General features: G+C 40.1%; 1 long non-coding RNA gene across 1 annotated transcript; it reads left to right on the top strand.

The window, feature by feature from the left end:
• Nucleotides 1-8,850: 8,850 nt before the first annotated feature.
• LOC116407053 lies at nucleotides 8,851-18,064 on the top strand. The gene is made up of 2 exons (XR_004220027.1): nucleotides 8,851-8,892; nucleotides 16,564-18,064. It is a non-coding gene; the product is annotated as an uncharacterized LOC116407053 (long non-coding RNA).
• Nucleotides 18,065-18,338: the final 274 nt, after the last annotated feature.

The raw sequence follows: 18,338 nt of genomic DNA, 5'->3' as shown, positions 1-18,338 counted from the left end.
CAAATACCTTTTGTCAGTGCATTGTGAAATTTGGAACTTTTTATGACATTTTTTTTTTTTTCTAAAACGTAAACTTGGACGCATGATCAAATGTGGATTTGACAAAAAAAATCTCATAAAAATTTTCTAACAAAGGCATATTTGAAAGACAAACTTCTCCTGAATAAAATGATGCCCCATATGTATGGGTGCACATAAAGACATGGGCACCAAACACTCCAAAGCAGGGGCAATGCACAAGGGCAATTACAGCTAAAAATGTGGGGGCTGCGCTCTATATGCACTTCCTGCAGTTTTTCAGTGTTAACCCCCCTACCTGTGAAATAACCCCCACAAACTATATATTTCTGAAAAGTGCACACCTTCAGCTATTCAGAGACACCACTCTTCTCTTTCTACATGGAAAATTGTGGCCGCAGTCCCTTGCAGAAGTCAGCGCTTTGGTCAGAAATCAAGGAAAAACCAGATAAAAAACCTAGATTTCTCCCCAAAATCTCCATGGCAACTACCAAAAACTTACTAAACATCAATCTGCAAGTTCCCCTGAATAAAACGATACCCCATATGTATGGGTGCACATAAAGACGTGGCCACCAAATGCCCCAAAACAGGGGCAATGCATAAGGGCAATTTCAGTTGAAATTTTGGGGGCTGCGCTCTATGTGCACTACCTGCAGTTTTTCAGTGTTAACCCCCCCTAATTGTGAAATAACCCTCACAAACTATATATTTCTGAAAAGTGCACACCTTCAGCTATTCAGAGACGCCACTCTCCTCTTTCTACATGGAAAATTGTGGCCGTAGTTCCTTGCAGAAGTCAGCGCTTTGGTCAGAAATCAAGGAAAAAACAGATACAAACCTAGATTTCTCCCCAAAATCTCTATGGCAACTACCAAAAACTTACTAAACATCAATCTGCAAGTTCCCCTGAATAAAACGATACCCCATATGTATGGGTGCACATAAAGACGTGGCCACCAAATGCCCCAAAACAGAGGCAATGCAAAAGGGCAATTTCAGTAGAAATTTTGGGGGCTGCGCTCTATGTGCACTACCTGCAGTTTTTCAGTGTTAACCCCCCCTAATTGTGAAATAACCCTCACAAACTATATATTTCTGAAAAGTGCACACCTTCAGCTATTCAGAGACACCACTCTTCTCTTTCTACATGGAAAATTGTGGCCGCAGTCCCTTGCAGAAGTCAGCGCTTTGGTCAGAAATCAAGGAAAAACCAGATAAAAAACCTAGATTTCTCCCCAAAATCTCCATGGCAACTACCAAAAACTTACTAAACATCAATCTGCAAGTTCCCCTGAATAAAACGATACCCCATATGTATGGGTGCACATAAAGACGTGGCCACCAAATGCCCCAAAACAGGGGCAATGCATAAGGGCAATTTCAGTTGAAATTTTGGGGGCTGCGCTCTATGTGCACTACCTGCAGTTTTTCAGTGTTAACCCCCCCTAATTGTGAAATAACCCTCACAAACTATATATTTCTGAAAAGTGCACACCTTCAGCTATTCAGAGACGCCACTCTCCTCTTTCTACATGGAAAATTGTGGCCGTAGTTCCTTGCAGAAGTCAGCGCTTTGGTCAGAAATCAAGGAAAAAACAGATACAAACCTAGATTTCTCCCCAAAATCTCTATGGCAACTACCAAAAACTTACTAAACATCAATCTGCAAGTTCCCCTGAATAAAACGATACCCCATATGTATGGGTGCACATAAAGACGTGGCCACCAAATGCCCCAAAACAGAGGCAATGCAAAAGGGCAATTTCAGTAGAAATTTTGGGGGCTGCGCTCTATGTGCACTACCTGCAGTTTTTCAGTGTTAACCCCCCCTAATTGTGAAATAACCCTCACAAACTATATATTTCTGAAAAGTGCACACCTTCAGCTATTCAGAGACACCACTCTTCTCTTTCTACATGGAAAATTGTGGCCGCAGTCCCTTGCAGAAGTCAGCGCTTTGGTCAGAAATCAAGGAAAAACCAGATAAAAAACCTAGATTTCTCCCCAAAATCTCCATGGCAACTACCAAAAACTTACTAAACATCAATCTGCAAGTTCCCTTGAATAAAACGATACCCCATATGTATGGGTGCACATAAAGACGTGGCCACCAAATGCCCCAAAACAGGGGCAATGCATAAGGGCAATTTCAGTTGAAATTTTGGGGGCTGCGCTCTATGTGCACTACCTGCAGTTTTTCAGTGTTAATCCCCCCTAATTGTGAAATAACCCTCACAAACTATATATTTCTGAAAAGTGCACACCTTCAGCTATTCAGAGACACCACTCTCCTCTTTCTACATGGAAAATTGTGGCCGTAGTTCCTTGCAGAAGTCAGCGCTTTGGTCAGAAATCAAGGAAAAAACAGATACAAACCTAGATTTCTCCCCAAAATCTCCATGGCAACTACCAAAAACTTACTAAACATCAATCTGCAAGTTCCCCTGAATAAAACGATACCCCCTATGTATGGGTGCACATAAAGACGTGGCCACCAAATGCCCCAAAACAGGGGCAATGCAAAAGGGCAATTTCAGTTGAAATTTTGGGGGCTGCGCTCTATGTGCACTTCCTGCAGTTTTTCAGTGTTAACCCCCCATACCTGTAAAAAAACCCCCACAAACTATATATTTCTGAAAAGTGCACACCATTAGCTATTCAGAGACGCCACTCTCCTCTTTCTACATGGAAAATTGCGGCCGCAGTCCCTTGCAGAAGTCAGCGCTTTGGTCAGAAATCAAGGAAAAAACAGATACAAACCTAGATTTCTCCCCAAAATCTCTATGGCAACTACCAAAAACTTACTAAACATCAATCTGCAAGTTCCCCTGAATAAAACGATACCCCCTATGTATGGGTGCACATAAAGACGTGGCCACCAAATGCCCCAAAACAGGGGCAATGCAAAAGGGCAATTTCAGTTGAAATTTTGGGGGCTGCGCTCTATGTGCACTTCCTGCAGTTTTTCAGTGTTAACCCCCCATACCTGTAAAAAAACCCCCACAAACTATATATTTCTGAAAAGTGCACACCATTAGCTATTCAGAGACGCCACTCTCCTCTTTCTACATGGAAAATTGCGGCCGCAGTCCCTTGCAGAAGTCAGCGCTTTGGTCAGAAATCAAGGAAAAAACAGATACAAACCTAGATTTCTCCCCAAAATCTCTATGGCAACTACCAAAAACTTACTAAACATCAATTTGCAAGTTCCCCTGAATAAAACGATACCCCATATGTATGGGTGCACATAAAGACGTGGCCACCAAATGCCCCAAAACAGGGGCAATGCAAAAGGGCAATTTCACTGAGCTCTATGTGCACTTCCTGCAGTTTTTCAGTGTTAACCCCCCATACCTGTAAAATAACCCCCACAAACTATATATTTCTGAAAAGTGCACACCATCAGCTATTCAGAGACGCCACTCTCCTCTTTCTACATGGAAAATTGCGGCCGCAGTCCCTTGCAGAAGTCGGTGCTTTGGTCAGAAATCAAGGAAAAAACAGATACAAACCTAGATTTCTCCCCAAAATCTCTATAGCAACTACCAAAAACTTACTAAACATCAATCTGCAAGTTCCCCTGAATAAAACGATACCCCATATGTATGGGTGCACATAAAGACGTGGCCACCAAATGCCCCAAAACAGGGGCAATGCATAATAATGGGGCTGCAATTTATGTGCACATCTCAAAGTTTTTCAGACAAAATTGCCCCTTAACTGTAAAAAAACCCATATAAACTATACATTGATTAAAAATAGACAACTTCAGCTATTTAGAGACACCATTCTTGGTCTGAAAAAAAATATAAAGTTAGATTTCTCCCCAAAATCTCAACGGCAACTATCAAAAAACTTGCTCAGTATCAATTAGCAAGTTACCCTGAATAAAATTACACCCCATATGTCTGGTTGCACATAAGTACATGGCCGCCAAACCTGAAAATGCACTCTATGCACCCCTTGCAGTTTTTTACTTTACCCCCCCCCCAAATAAACCCCTAAATTGTACTTTACTCACCTATTTCTGTTTTGTGGAGCATCTTTGATTTGAGTTCCATCTTTCCTGTGGTGTTATGATACCAGTTTTTTGCTTCTTCCTACACTACTTTAGAAATGACAAAATCTGCACCACATTTAGAAGGATATTTGCCAAAAAATCCATAGTAATTTGGCCCATAAATGATGCAAATGTCCTTAGAAGTTGCACTAAAGGTTAGGAATTTAGGTGCCAACAATAAAGCTTGGGGCATTAGCATCAGAGATAAAATTATGTGCACCATTACGTGCCGTGCAGCAGTCACCAGTGGCACACCAGTATTACGCAAAGTTTTTATATTTAGAGAGCCACTGCAACTTGTGTAACCTAACCAGAACATACAGTAGATATTCAATTTGTACTACAAGCACAAAAAACCATAATGTATCTGTCATCCTGTGCTCAAGAACCTTTGCAAAAAACTCAAGGCCTACACTTACAGTAGTTAAATGCTGCCCAGAAATGCAAAGTAATATACAAAACTATGCACAGATAACTGCGCTGACAGGCAAGCTTTTGAGGTGCCAGTAAAAGGACTTGTGGCATCAGCTTTAGAGATAAAAACATCTCATTGATTCATCACACACCACAAGTTTTATCATGCGCCCTGTCAGTCACCCAGCACCTCAGTTCGCTATACCAACAGCACAATATAAGTCCTACCCCATAACCAAAGAAACACTGCAACTAGCCTGAATAACCATAGCTCAAACACAAAAATCTGAATGCCCAAGAACAAGTCGAACAAGTCTAAACAAACACAAGCTACAAGCACACTTTGTTTTTCTGACAACCTGTGCAAAAAACAAAATCACACACCATAAATCCCTACTTTACTAAAAAAAAACAACACTTTTGCCAATATGACACACCTTACCAAACTTTTCATCACATATATCTATAACCTAGTTATAAGTAAAGTACGGACCTGCCAGAATAGATAAACTCAATAAATAAAAAACAGCGTCACTTTGCCAGCACAGTAAAGTTTGGAGTCCTGAAACCTTGTGCATAAAAACCTAGAACATGCCAAGTTCACTATTCTGATATGCTAAATCCTTATTCCACCAACAAACCCAGAGAACCATAACCTACCTATAAAAACACAAAATTCAAGTCCTCTCATAGTGTACCACAGTATGGTACACTTCAAAACATGGGTGGAAACACAAAGCAGGCTTGCTAGGACACTTGGGACAATAATACCGGACATCTCGCCTAACACCCTTGGAACGGCAAACCTTACATTTTCTCTGGGCATATGTTTTTTTAGGTGTTGGTGGAATTTGTGCTATAAAATGCTTACCCACCATTCGGGCAACATTGTCATTACCTGGCATGTCAGGAACCTCCTCTACATCACCAAACAACAAGGAAGGGAGCAACTGCAGCAAATAATTGTAATAAGACAATCTGGGGCCTGGTACTGCCGCCTTGTAAACGACATAAGAATTATAAAGGGCCATTTGGATCATATAAATTGCTGCTTTTTTGTACCAGGCCCTGGTTTTTCGGGTGGCATTATAATAATGTTGTATTTGGTCGGATTTATCAACACCACCCATATGCTTACTATATTCTTTACTACACAGTGGCTTTGTTTTTGAGGGCCTACCGCCACTTCTGTGTTGGACAATCATGGTCTCATCGTGGATAGTAGTAAGCATAAAAACAACTTTGGTGTCTGAATATTTTATGGCCAAGAGCTCATTGCTTCTTAGAGCATGTACTTCTCCACGCTTCAGTTTCTTATCCAGCAATTCCCTGGGCAGTCCTTTGCGGTTACGGTTGACTGTGCCGCAGGCTGGGGTGTCCAAAGAATTTAGGGCTCTAAATAAAGGGATGCTTGTGTAAAAGTTATCCACGTATAAGTGGTAACCTCGGCCCAGCAGTGGAGTTATGAGCTCCCAAACAATTTTACCACTGGTAGTCAAGTCAGTGGGACAACCGGGGGGGTCCAAATTAGTGTCCTTTCCCTCATACAGCATGAAATAACTAGTGTAGCCCGTGCTGCTTTCACAGAGTTTGTAAAATTTCATCCCATAGCGAGAACGCTTACTAGGGATATATTGGCGAAATTTTTGGCGCCCTTTGAAGAGCAAAAGGGACTCATCAACACAGACATTTTGGGAGGGGGTGTAAACCTCTGCGAAGCGCTGAGACAGGCTATCTATAAGGGGCCTCAATTTATAAAGCCTGTCATAACCGGGCTCATTAGGGGCAACAGCCGTTGTGTTGTCGTTAAAGTGAAGAAACCGCAATAAAATTTGATAACGGTTTCTTGGCATAACGGCTGAAAAAAGAGGGATGGAAAGGACTGTATTGGTATCCCAGTAGGAAGCTAAAGAATTACGTTCTACGAGTCCCATTGCCAATGTAAGAGCCAGGAATCTTTTTATTTCGTTTATATTTGTGGGATACCATGCCTGGGCTCTTGAAAAACCCGGTAAAGGGTTGCTGGCAAGATACTGCTCAGCATACAAATTTGTGTAACGGACCATGTCCTGTAGGATGGCCTCTGTAATATAGAGATTAAAAAAATCTATAATTTCAAAATTAGTGGTGTCCACACTGAGGCCAGGGACTGCAGTGAAAGGGGGAATTTCAGGGACATAATTACAGGGAGGCCCCCACGCAGGCTCTCCAACTGCTGCATCAGTGCTACCCTCACCCTCTTCTACTTCCATGGGTACATCTTGGGCACTACCACCAGCCTCTGCCTCTTCAGCAGTAAGCGTGCCACCACTACTAACCTCTGCGCTAACCGTGTCACTATCGTCTATCTCTGATTCCTCAGTAGAGTGGTCAGATGGAACATACTCAGACCCAGAATCGCTAAATTCTTCTGAGCTGGAGTCCATGCAATACCTAGCAGCTTCCTCGGTGCTGTAAAACCGTTTGGCCATTGTGCCAGAAATATACCGACAACTGCAAATCTAGCAATCAGCAGGCAAAGTGAAAACAAGCAAGCAAAAAAAAAAAAAAAAAAAAAAAAAGCAGCAAGCAAGACAGCACTTGTAATAGGAGAAGCTAGAAAAAAAAAACCTCACTGTAACCTTTTGATAAACTCAAGCCAGCAAGGGATGACCAGGAGTTAACCTTTGGCAATAGAAACTACTAGAACAATCTGAACTTAGCACCTCTGGATCTTTCTAGAACAACTGAAACCAAATGGAATAAAACCACTAAAAGCAATCAAAGAACAATAATTACAATGAAATCGGTGGTCAGAGCCCTGGATCCACCAATGTCACTGCAAAAGCAACCTTTTAGGGGCACTAAATACACAATAAAGAACAATGCAAAGATAAAACACCATAAAATCAGTAAATTCAAATAAAACCACCCAAACCAACAAAAGAACAATAATTGCAATGAAATCGGTGGTCAGAGCCCTGGATCCACCAATGTCACTGCAAAAGCAACCTTTTAGGGGCACTAAATACACAATAAAGAACAATGCAAAGATAAAACACCATAAAATCAGTAAATTCAAATAAAACCACCCAAACCTACAAAAGAACAATAATTGCAATGAAATCAGTGGTCAGAGCCCTGGATCCACCAATGTCACTGCAAAAGCAACCTTTTAGGGGCACTAAATACACAATAAAGAACAATGCAAAGATAAAACACCATAAAATCAGTAAATTCAAATAAAACCACCCAAACCTACAAAAGAACAATAATTGCAATGAAATCGGTGGTCAGAGCCCTGGATCCACCAACGTCACTGCAAAAGCAACCTTTTAGGGGCACTAAATACACAATAAAGAACAATGCAAAGATAAAACACCATAAAATCAGTAAATTCAAATAAAACCACTCAAACCAACAGAAGAACAATTATTGCAATGAAATCAGTGGCCAGAGCCCTGGATCCACCAACGTCACTGCAAATTCAGCACCCAATAGCAATAAAAAAGTTACAGTGCAATAGAATAATTCAAAAACAGAAATCAATTATGAAAATGCCAAAAAAACACTAAAATGCAACCAAATAAATCAGATAATTATAGAGCAAGATCAGAAATAAAGTTTTAGTAAAAAAAAAGACTGCCAAAGAAAGCAAAGAAAGAAAGATTTTTTTTTTTTTTTTTTTTTTTTTTTTTCTAAGTGTAAGTGTGTGTGTAAGTGTCTGTGTGTGCTTGGGAAAGTTGTAAATAAGTGTGTATGTGTGTAAAAGTGTAATAATGACAAAGATAGAAGAAGAAATGGAAAAAAAAAATAAAAAAATTTTTTAGACAGTTGAGATAGAAATAAGCAAAATAAACAGTGGTTAGAGAGTTGTAGTTCAGCTCACACAATGCAGGCAGGCAATCAGGGCGACCAATCCAGCAGGAAGGCAGCAGGAAGGCAGCAGGGGGGCTCCAGCAGTCACATGTGCTCAGCAGGAGTGAAGAGGCGACGCGGGGGCGGCGACATTTAAAGGGACAGCAGTGGACACGTCATCAATGCGTGTCCACTGCTGTCATTGGCTGAGGGACCGGATCGGTGCGGCTGGGCGACCGGATCCGTGAGTATGTGTTCATTCGCTCGTTGCCTAGGGGGTTGTGCAGGCTTTACAAGCGCTGCGCTGCTTTAAAAGCGAGCGCAGCGCTTGTAAAGCCGACAGTGCCATTGGACGTAGATTCTACGTCCCATGGCACTTTGGTCCCTTGGTACCTGGGACGTAGAATCTACGTCCCTTGGCACTTAAAGGGTTAAAAAGATCAAACTTTTTTATTATTATTAATTCTGAAATTATACATATTCTTATTTTTTCAGGTGCCCTCAGCCATGTGACTTGCACTCTGATGAACTTCAGTCTCTCTTTATTGCAACACTGCAAGGTAAGGTGGCCATACACACACCAAAACACTCAATAGTAAAATACCCAATCCAGCCACAACTCCTCCAGTTACATTGAGTAGGAGAAACAATATCTTATCTGAAAGCAGTTCTATTGTGTAGTGCTGGCTCCTTCTGAAAGCTCAGGATTAGGCACAATGATCTGAGATGGCCGCCTACACACCAATATTACTAAAAAGAAATACATTTTTTGGCTCAAGAAAAAAATTGTAATGATAGAACAAATTATTTACAGTACCCAGTGTAATTTAGTAATAAAAACTACACTGTAAAAATCATGACAATCTTTTTAAGGACTTTCCTTGACTAGTGGTGGTAGTTTAATAAAGAGCATTTTATTTGGCCATAGATCCCATGTATACTTCATCAATGCAATTTGAATGAGCATTTTGTGGTTCTTCAATGTAGTGCAGTGGAGATTTGCATATACATCACATGGTGCCTTAGGGGCAGATTTATCAATACACGAACGCTGGGAGCGTTCATCCGAACGCTCCGAGCGCATCTTTACCGATATTTTCGGGCCTGCGCGACTTCTCGGAACAACCCGCACGACATTTTCGGACGCCCTCACGATGCTTTCACGAAGGATTCGGAGATGCTCTGCCGCTGTTTGCGGTTGTTCGGTGCGAAAGTTTCGGCACTTTCGGATCCTCAATGCGATATTGTCGTAACTGGTACGATTTTTTCGTGGGCATTTTCGTGATGTTTGCGATCATTAGAGGTTTCTTTAGAGGTTTCCGAGTTTTTCCCATTCGGGATTCGAACTCGTGTATTGATAAATCTGCCCCTTAGTGTCTGTTCCTCAATATACCATTGGTCCTGTTTTTTGCAAAGTATAGGTCTACTACTGTTTTGATCTGTTTGGCTAGGTGGGGAGTTATTATATGTAGTGCTTTCAGTGGAGTTAGTAGGAAATTAGTTGGTCAGTTTAATATGCCTTTATATTTGGTATGCCCGAACCTGCTTCATTCTGTTGAAAAGCTGTTCTAGGGAATTCGTTTTTCCAAATGAATCTGTTAATTTGACTTTGCAGGGCCCTAATAAAGTATAGGGGGAAAGACATCTGTACATATTTTGGCAGAGGGGTCATATATTCTTCAGGCCATGTTTTAAAATATATGTTTTAGTGGTGGTTAGAAACTAGGAATTTACAAAAAATTTTCAACGTTCATGCTTTTGTTATGAAAAGTCATGTGATTTTAAGGATTAAGATTAGGCTCGGCCAGGCAGGTGGATTCGGGCGAATCCAAATCCCGCTGAAAAAGGAAAAATACTAAACCCAATCCTGTACCAGTAGTTGACTGCCTTCAGCCTGCATCCTCCAAATCCCACAATTTCCCACACATGTGATGTCAACAAGGGCGTATTCAGGTGCAGTGCTGCCCTTGGCACTGTGCCTAAACACGCCCCATACATTGTGTGTATGATGTCATGCAGCGATAACGCTGGCGACATTACATTACATTACATTAACATTTATTTATAAAGCGCCAACATATTCCGCAGCGCTGTACAATAAGTGACATTTAAAATAAAAAAGCCACCCCCCAAAACATGCCACCCTAGGCCAGGCCCTCAGGTACCTTAATATAAATATACCCCTGGATGTCAATAACCAAAGTAACATCACAGTGCAATGCATTGTGCTGTCTGTAATGTTTAATGTTTTAGTCCCTCCTCCCCTGCCAGAATTTCAAATAATGTAGAAAGAAAAGAACTTAAATGGTATTTATTCAAACTTTTTGAAGGAACATATTACAGTGATAAGTATATTGGGGGGAGTGGGGCTCTTTAACAAATTTTAGTTTGGAAGCTGGGATTCCCCTTTAATTTGCCACCAATTTGGGTTCATGCAGCTTAGTTACCATCTAGTACATGCTGCTGTTTTATTATTATTATTATTATTATTATTATTATTATTATTATTATGCATAATATTGGAATAATATTTAAAAATTAGAATTATTTACTTGAAATGGACTCCATGGGAAATTACTTTCCCGTAATTCGAAGCTTTATGAATATCAGGTTTTGGATAAGAGATACAATGAGTACTATGTCTGGCTAAGATCAGTCAGTTTGGTCAGTAGTAAATCCTCATTTGAGTTTCCTTGTCACCTACCATCAGGACAATATGTGTCTCTTTTAATTAGGCCTATTTGGGTAATTAAAATGTGCCGCTAATTATCAAACATACATACAAATATTAACTATCTTCAAGTGGGATTTGCTATCTGCTGATGATATGGATAGTGTCCCTAGGAAAACCTAGACTAGTCAATGGGGCCCAGCTTGCAGGGTTAGATTTGCAGGGAATTAATACACCTAAAAGTCCTGAGAGTCATTTAAAGTGAACATTTATTTGCTGAATAACTAATATATCTGATAAAATCATATAGGAATGAACAAAAACAGGATGAGATTTTCTATGGTGAACTCTAACCTCACATATAAATCTGTCCCCTGAAGGCACATTTATCAACATGGTATTGAAATTTATTTTAAACCACAAATGTCTAGACATTTATTAAAAAATCTGAATATAAAAAACACAAATAAATTAAAACGTAGAACGAAAATGAGAAGAACACAAAAACCTAAATATTTTTCATAAGAATTTTCGTGTATTTACAAACAAAAAAAAAAAAACTCCTGAAAACCCCTAAAACCACAATTAAATAAAGATTGTTAGAATTTGCCTGGGGCGACTCCCGTTGACTTCTACATGATTGACAGCTTTTATCCTTTTTTTGTGTTTTTTTTCACTAATAAATTACTACTTTTTTAGTAAAATTAGTAAAATCCAGTATTCTTACCACTGAAAACCACAATTTGTGAAAGCAAACAAAAAAAGTAATGTTAGTAAATGGGCTCCTTAGTGTGGGAGTAGATTCACAGCTGGCCATACCACACAGACCGGGCTGCTTTATACCATTTGGAGTTAGTGGTTAGAGTGACAGATGTCTAGCCCCCCATGCATTATTGAGATGGATGTAATGCAATGGAATGTAATTGCTCCCCCAGTGTGGGGTGACACAGTTATGGGATTGTTCTGATAAGGCTTTCCCCAACTTGTGTTTTACAACTAGAAATCCTTATTGTTGCACATTACAGAGTAGCCTATCCAATGCAAATTATTGATTATTATATGTAATTATTTATGATGTGCTTATTTAATTATAAGTCCTGGCCTAGGAGTTTCTCCCCCCAAGGATCCATTTCTGTCAGTCTATGCTAGGCGTAGTGCACACTGCACACATATCCTGCTGCTATAGACATTTGAGACTAAAACATAAACAGCTATTTTACCTACGTATTCCTGACATAGAATCCCATAGAACACCCAGTTATGGAATGTTATTATGACTATTGCAGGGGAGCTTACTCTTGGTATTAAATTGTATTTGCTTAAAAAACACAGGTGAGGTAACCTATTTACCATTTTTTTGCATTGTCTTCCATGAGAAGAGCTCAGCAAACTACAGCTTGATATGATTCCATTGACATTTACACTTGTGTAGCTTTAGTTCAAGCAGAACAGCCTCCCATGGAGCACAGGCCTCTTATACTATGGTTTATTAATGATGGTGAATAAATTCCATTAAATTAACTCTGAGCTACTTTAATAGGAGTTATCTGATTAAGTGGTATAATTGCGGGAAATGTGAAGGTGCATCTTAATCATGAATGAGCCCAATATGCCATGCTGGTTCCCAGGGTTTAGAGACAGAATCTTTTATTTAATATACATGTAGGGACCCATGGGGTTAACAACCCTCTATGGCTTTAAATCCCTACACTTATTTCACTGTTTCTGTCAGATACACATGTATCTATTTTGCTATTTGCATACGTATTTTGGCTCATAAGCCTTATGACGGCTTCCTGCACACAGTAATATAGTGTTTAGCAGGGGGTGGATCTTGGCCTGCATCTGTTGAACCAGGTGGATGTTCCACTGAGCCTGGGATGAACAAGGCCCTAGTAAAGCTGTTCTGCCCCAGAGGGACCTATATCTCTAGAGAAGTTGGGGAGAAGGGGACGGGACAGGTTATTCTTTATTATAGCACTTTTTAGGAAAGTGATATAGATAGTTCTATCCAGCAAGGTCAGCTCTGTGCTCCAACGTAGGATTTGATAACAGGGAGTAGCTTTCCCATTGGCTTTGCTTGCCTAAGTGAAGGGACCGCAGTACTGATGAGGGAACCAGGCTTAGTATTAAAGGAAAAGTAACACTAACATTTTTTAAGTAAAAAATCTATTCTACCCTGCTCCAATAATTGCCCTATCCTTATCTGAAATGCTTTATTAGAAAATACCTTGTACAAACGTTGCATCCGGTCATTTCAAATACGGCAATACAGCGATCCAGAAGATGCAGAATCCACTATGCGACGATCGACATCTCCTCCTAGCCCGACTCCTTCCTGTACAGAAGGAAGGCTAGGTTTGATCGTCGCATAGTGGATTCTGCATCTTCTGGATCGCCGTATCGTCATTGACAAGGTACTTTCTGATAAAGCGTTTAAAATAATAAGTGCTGGGAAGGATAGGGCAATTATTGGAGCAGGGTAGAATAGATTTTAGTGTTACTTTTCCTTTAACTCCCTGATCCATGTCTGCTGTATGGGATCCAGACCACATGAGGCATGGAAACTCTCGGGATTAGCCTTAAACTAGCCTAAGCTGTGTCCCATGGTGTCTCAGTTCTGCCTTGACTGTCCTGATATTTATTATCATTGGTGATCATTGCCTCTGTGGACTGCTAACCCTGCCTTGATTGTCTTGGACAAGAAACTTCTGGGGTCCTTTATTTCTTTATTATTCCACACACAGCATAAGTGAGTTGTTGTTGCACTACATCCTCCTTGACTCTTCCAAACAGGGAAGGCCCATGTACCCCATGTTCTATAGCCATCCTAGCTGGTCTTTGCCTGTTTTACAGCCAAAACGGGTACATATACATCTGTTATTCAAGGCAACACTGTAGACCGTAAGTGCTGAAGCATTTTATTTCCTGAGTTATCAACTAGTGGAAAACAAATATGATGTAATGAATGACACTCAACAGTGGTTCAAGTTTAAATTTCCATTGACATTAGCTTTTAGATATGTTGAACTCAAGGTACAGTTTGTATTGAAATTAGCAAATTGTATTTGATAAATAACCATGAATTTTTAACTGATATCTACTAGTAAACTAAGCAGAAAATAGACTTTTCATGTGGGAACTATTTGTACTTTTTAGCAGAATTTTATGCCAACTCATTTATTTATATTAGAATGCTTTTAAAGCTTCTGTGGAACATAGTGCTTATTTTGTATATAACACGGAGGCTAAATAAGAAGAATAGAGATCACACAGTCAAGGTAAAAAAGAGCTGATGGCAGGCAAGGAGCGTTTTATTTTGTAATGAATAAAGAAAGCCTACAATTAGCCATGCAAGGAGACATGGAAGGAAAGGAAGATGTATTCATTATCATCAATGAACACATAAATATAGCCTTCAATATTAGTGAGGAATAGATCTGTAAAAGTGCTCAGTGCACGACGATGATGGTTGCAGATCTTGGTAGATAGGCTATAGTAAAACAGCAGGAAATACACATAGCACAGGTGGTAGGCATATACTCACAGTTATATCTTTACATAATACTTGTCCCTCAAGGTCATTCAATAAACAGAGCATTAGTTCAATTAGAAAGGTCACCCCCAGCTTTTGGGATATTCTCTAGAACCTAGGCGAACTCCTGTAGTTCCTACTCTAGGCAGTAGTGCACATAGGATTTTAATCCCAGTAAATCTCCTCAGCGGAGCCTCAGGCTGACTTTATAGCTAATCCTGGCCTATCTGTCACACCAAGGGGGTATATTTATCTTGCTATGTATAAAGGCGATTAAAGCATCACCAGTGATGTTGCCCAGGGCAACCAATCAGCAATTAGATTTCAACAGTTAGAAAACCAAAGCAAAGCATCTGATTGGCTGCTATGAGCAACACCGCCAGTAATGTTTTACTCCACTTTTTACACAGCATAGAATTCCAGTTCTCTCCCATCTGCCTGCTCAGGAGGAATCTCTCCGAAAAGGACCCAGAGATCATGGGTGGGTGCTCTAGTTTATATACTTAAGAACATTGGCATTTTGCGGCCAAACTAGGGAACTGCAAAGGTCATACTTTGACACAAGAAGTAGTTCTTATTTGCCTTCTAACCTAGCTGTCTAGGGGGCTGCCTGAAAATAAGGGTAGCCATTTTACCAGTGTCCTACACAGGGTCTGACTGGGCCGCCGGGACACCGGGAAAAATCCCGGTGGGGCCCAGCCCGACCTTTGCCGGCGCTCCCCCTTCTGACTGTTCCTCCCCTGACGCATTCAATTTATACGAGCTCGGGGAGGACGTCGGGTTGGGGGGCCCTGCGGGGGGTTTAGGGCGGTCCCTGGGGGTTTAGGGAACACGACTGGCTGGGGCACCTGCAGGGCCCCTGTGGCGGGAGCCCCGGTGGGCCCTGCACCCCCCAGTTCGACCCTGCCCCTACATTTGTGGTTTTCTGATGTCAAGGGGTTTGTAGTTTCTCATAATTTCCAGCACGGACATTTTCAGCACCAGAAACTGTGTTAGCATGTGATCTGCTTGCTGCAAGTCAGCTGAGTGTGTAGGCACAATACACTAAATGAACCATAAAAATACACCTCCTCATGCATTTATTTATTCCAGGATTCCTGTGTGCCCTGTACCTCGCACTCACACCTTGCACTAAGGGGAATAGTGTTTTAATGCAAGCACTTTCATTGTTTACATATGACGGTTCACCCAGAGCTGTACACGTACACTATTTCCAGAAACGTGGATAAAACCACACACAGATTTTGATGCCAGAAAAATGTCAAAGCAGTTTGCACATAGTTATCTGCCCTGATGCTCATTTGTGTCCGGATTTAAAAAATCTCATGCAAGTTGCAGGCCATTTGCAGGCAGCTGTTTTTGTGCCGGAAATTTGTGAGAAAGAAGATGTTCCATTACAGCTAAAAAAAAATCCATAGCATTTTGCTTGGATTTTTGCAACATTAAAGGAAAGCTAAAGCCCCAAACAATTTAGGTCTGTATAAAAATATATTGTATAAACAAGCCCATATGTTAAACCCTACTTTATCTAAATAAACTATTTATAAATATATACTTTTTAGTAGTATGTGCCACTGGGTAATCCTAAATAGAAAATTGCCATTTTAAGTACTAAGGGCCACCTCCTGGGATCATAGGATTCACAGTGCACACAAACAAGCCAAGGCACATATACATGCTAGGCCCCATCAGTCATTAATGGACAGAGTTCTGTCTTTTATTCCCACACTACTTCCTGTTACAGTTAGAGCTGCATTATTTCCTGTCAGGTGATAGCTGAGGGAGAACACACCATAACAACATGGTGGTTAAAAGGAAAGGATGCAAAAGGGCAATTTTTACTGATATGCCAATATCTGTTGGTTAAATATTTATTCTGGGGCAATAGGTTTCCTTAAAACCTTTAAAATCTCAACCAGGAAGCATGATAGAAGGAGCATATAATGTCTGTAGATGTATAATGTGTGCTGCTTTGTTCACTTTCTTTATTTAGTAAGTAACATTTCCAGGATTTTTTTATCTCAGTTCAATAAATATAAAGTACCACAGTCTGGAATATATGAGCAACGACAGACAACATTCATCACTCCAGCTGTTTCTGGCCTGCATCCTTCATTCCTCAATATTCTGTTAAACTACAACTACTATCATCCCAGGCTCTGAGTGTCATCAGGACGTGTTAAGCTGAAGGCCGGTATGGTGCCCATCCCTGAAATAAAGACTACATTTCAGCAAATGTTAAAGTGACGCCCAGCAAAGAGCATAAAAAGGAATGGAGAGGCGTTTTGTTAGTAAGGATGATGGACATTGTGGCATATTAATTATCCTCTGCATTCCGTCGCACACTAAACCAATTAGAGTACAGAATATCCATTTCAGTCTTCCACTGTACTCACTCCCCCACAGTCACTTCAATTTGCAATGCTGAGTATTTCAATGCACCAGAAACACGCCACCATTCACAATGTGTAAGAGAAATAGAATTGAGATTTGGAATATTTGTTCTCTTTGTTTGATTAGAAAGCACCTACATCATGCAAAGTTGGAGGTCTTTATTTCCCTGTGAACAAGCTGCCTCTAAAAGCAGGTTATTACACATAACATGAATAAAAAAAAAAAAGTCTTTTATGCTTCGCAATGTCAAAGGGCTTTAACATCACACTGTTTGCAAGAATTGTTCCAAAGTGCATGTAATGTTTGTGATTTCGGGTCATTTGAAATAATGGCAGTGTAGACTTCCACTCTTCCAATTAGCTTTGAAGTGTATGAACTTTAAACAGGCTTGGATTATTGAAAAGGGAACTAAAAACATATTATAAGATACACGTTGGTGCTATTGTATGGCTTTAAATGCCCCAAACATGTAAGGAACTCATTTTTTGCAGCATGAAGAATGCATTTTATTTTGCATCTTTTTTCATTCTCAGGAGGCATTGCAGATATACATGGGCATGAAAAGATATCAGCTGCTGTAATGCAAATGCTAGCACTTTATCACAACAAAGTTTGCTTCATCTATAACTCCATATCAGGAGCAAATGCTGAGGCTCAGCTTCTGTATCCAACCTGGCAGAATCAACATCTATCATCTACTTATTCAGATATTTATTTCAAAATGATCTGCTAGACTTTGTATGCAAAGCAGCTAAACAGTTATTAATATTACTTTCTTCCTTCCTAATGGATCTGCATATCACGTTAAAGTACTATAATTTGTGATGGGGCATCCTTCTTATAAAAAGCTGAAAGGAAATATATTTATTGACAGGTATGGCATGCTTACAGATTATTTTTCTGATATGTTCTATAAAATATATAAAGCACATGGCTATAAATATATGTCACTTGGCATTTTGTTTATTCTTTACGCTCGAATGAAGCAGCTCCCCCTGTGGCACAATTAACTTGAAAATGGTAGAATTCTTCCCACAGTTTTACATGCAATAGTCACTGCTTTACTTGGCAAGAAAAGCCTAGTATAATGTTTATGGTATTTAAACATCAAATTCATCATCTTAAAGGAACAGTAACACAAAAAAATGAAAGTGTATAAAAGTAACTAAAATAATGTGCTGCTGCCCTGCACTGGTAAAAGTTGTGTGTTTACTTCAGAAAGTCTACTATAATTTATATAAATAAGCTGCTATGTAGCCATGGAGGCAGCCATTCAAAGGAGAAAAGGCACAGGCACATAGCAGATAACAGATAAAACACTATTGTATTCTACAGAACTTACCAGTTATCTGCTATGTAACCTGTGCCTTTTCTCCTTTTTTCCAGCTTGAATGGCTGCCCCCGGG

Source organism: Xenopus tropicalis, chromosome 8 (assembly GCF_000004195.4).
Source record: "Xenopus tropicalis strain Nigerian chromosome 8, UCB_Xtro_10.0, whole genome shotgun sequence".
In the NCBI taxonomy this organism is placed as follows: domain Eukaryota; kingdom Metazoa; phylum Chordata; class Amphibia; order Anura; family Pipidae; genus Xenopus; species Xenopus tropicalis.
The sequence above is the reverse complement of the archived record's forward strand: the minus strand, read 5'-3'. Positions and strand labels throughout refer to the sequence as shown.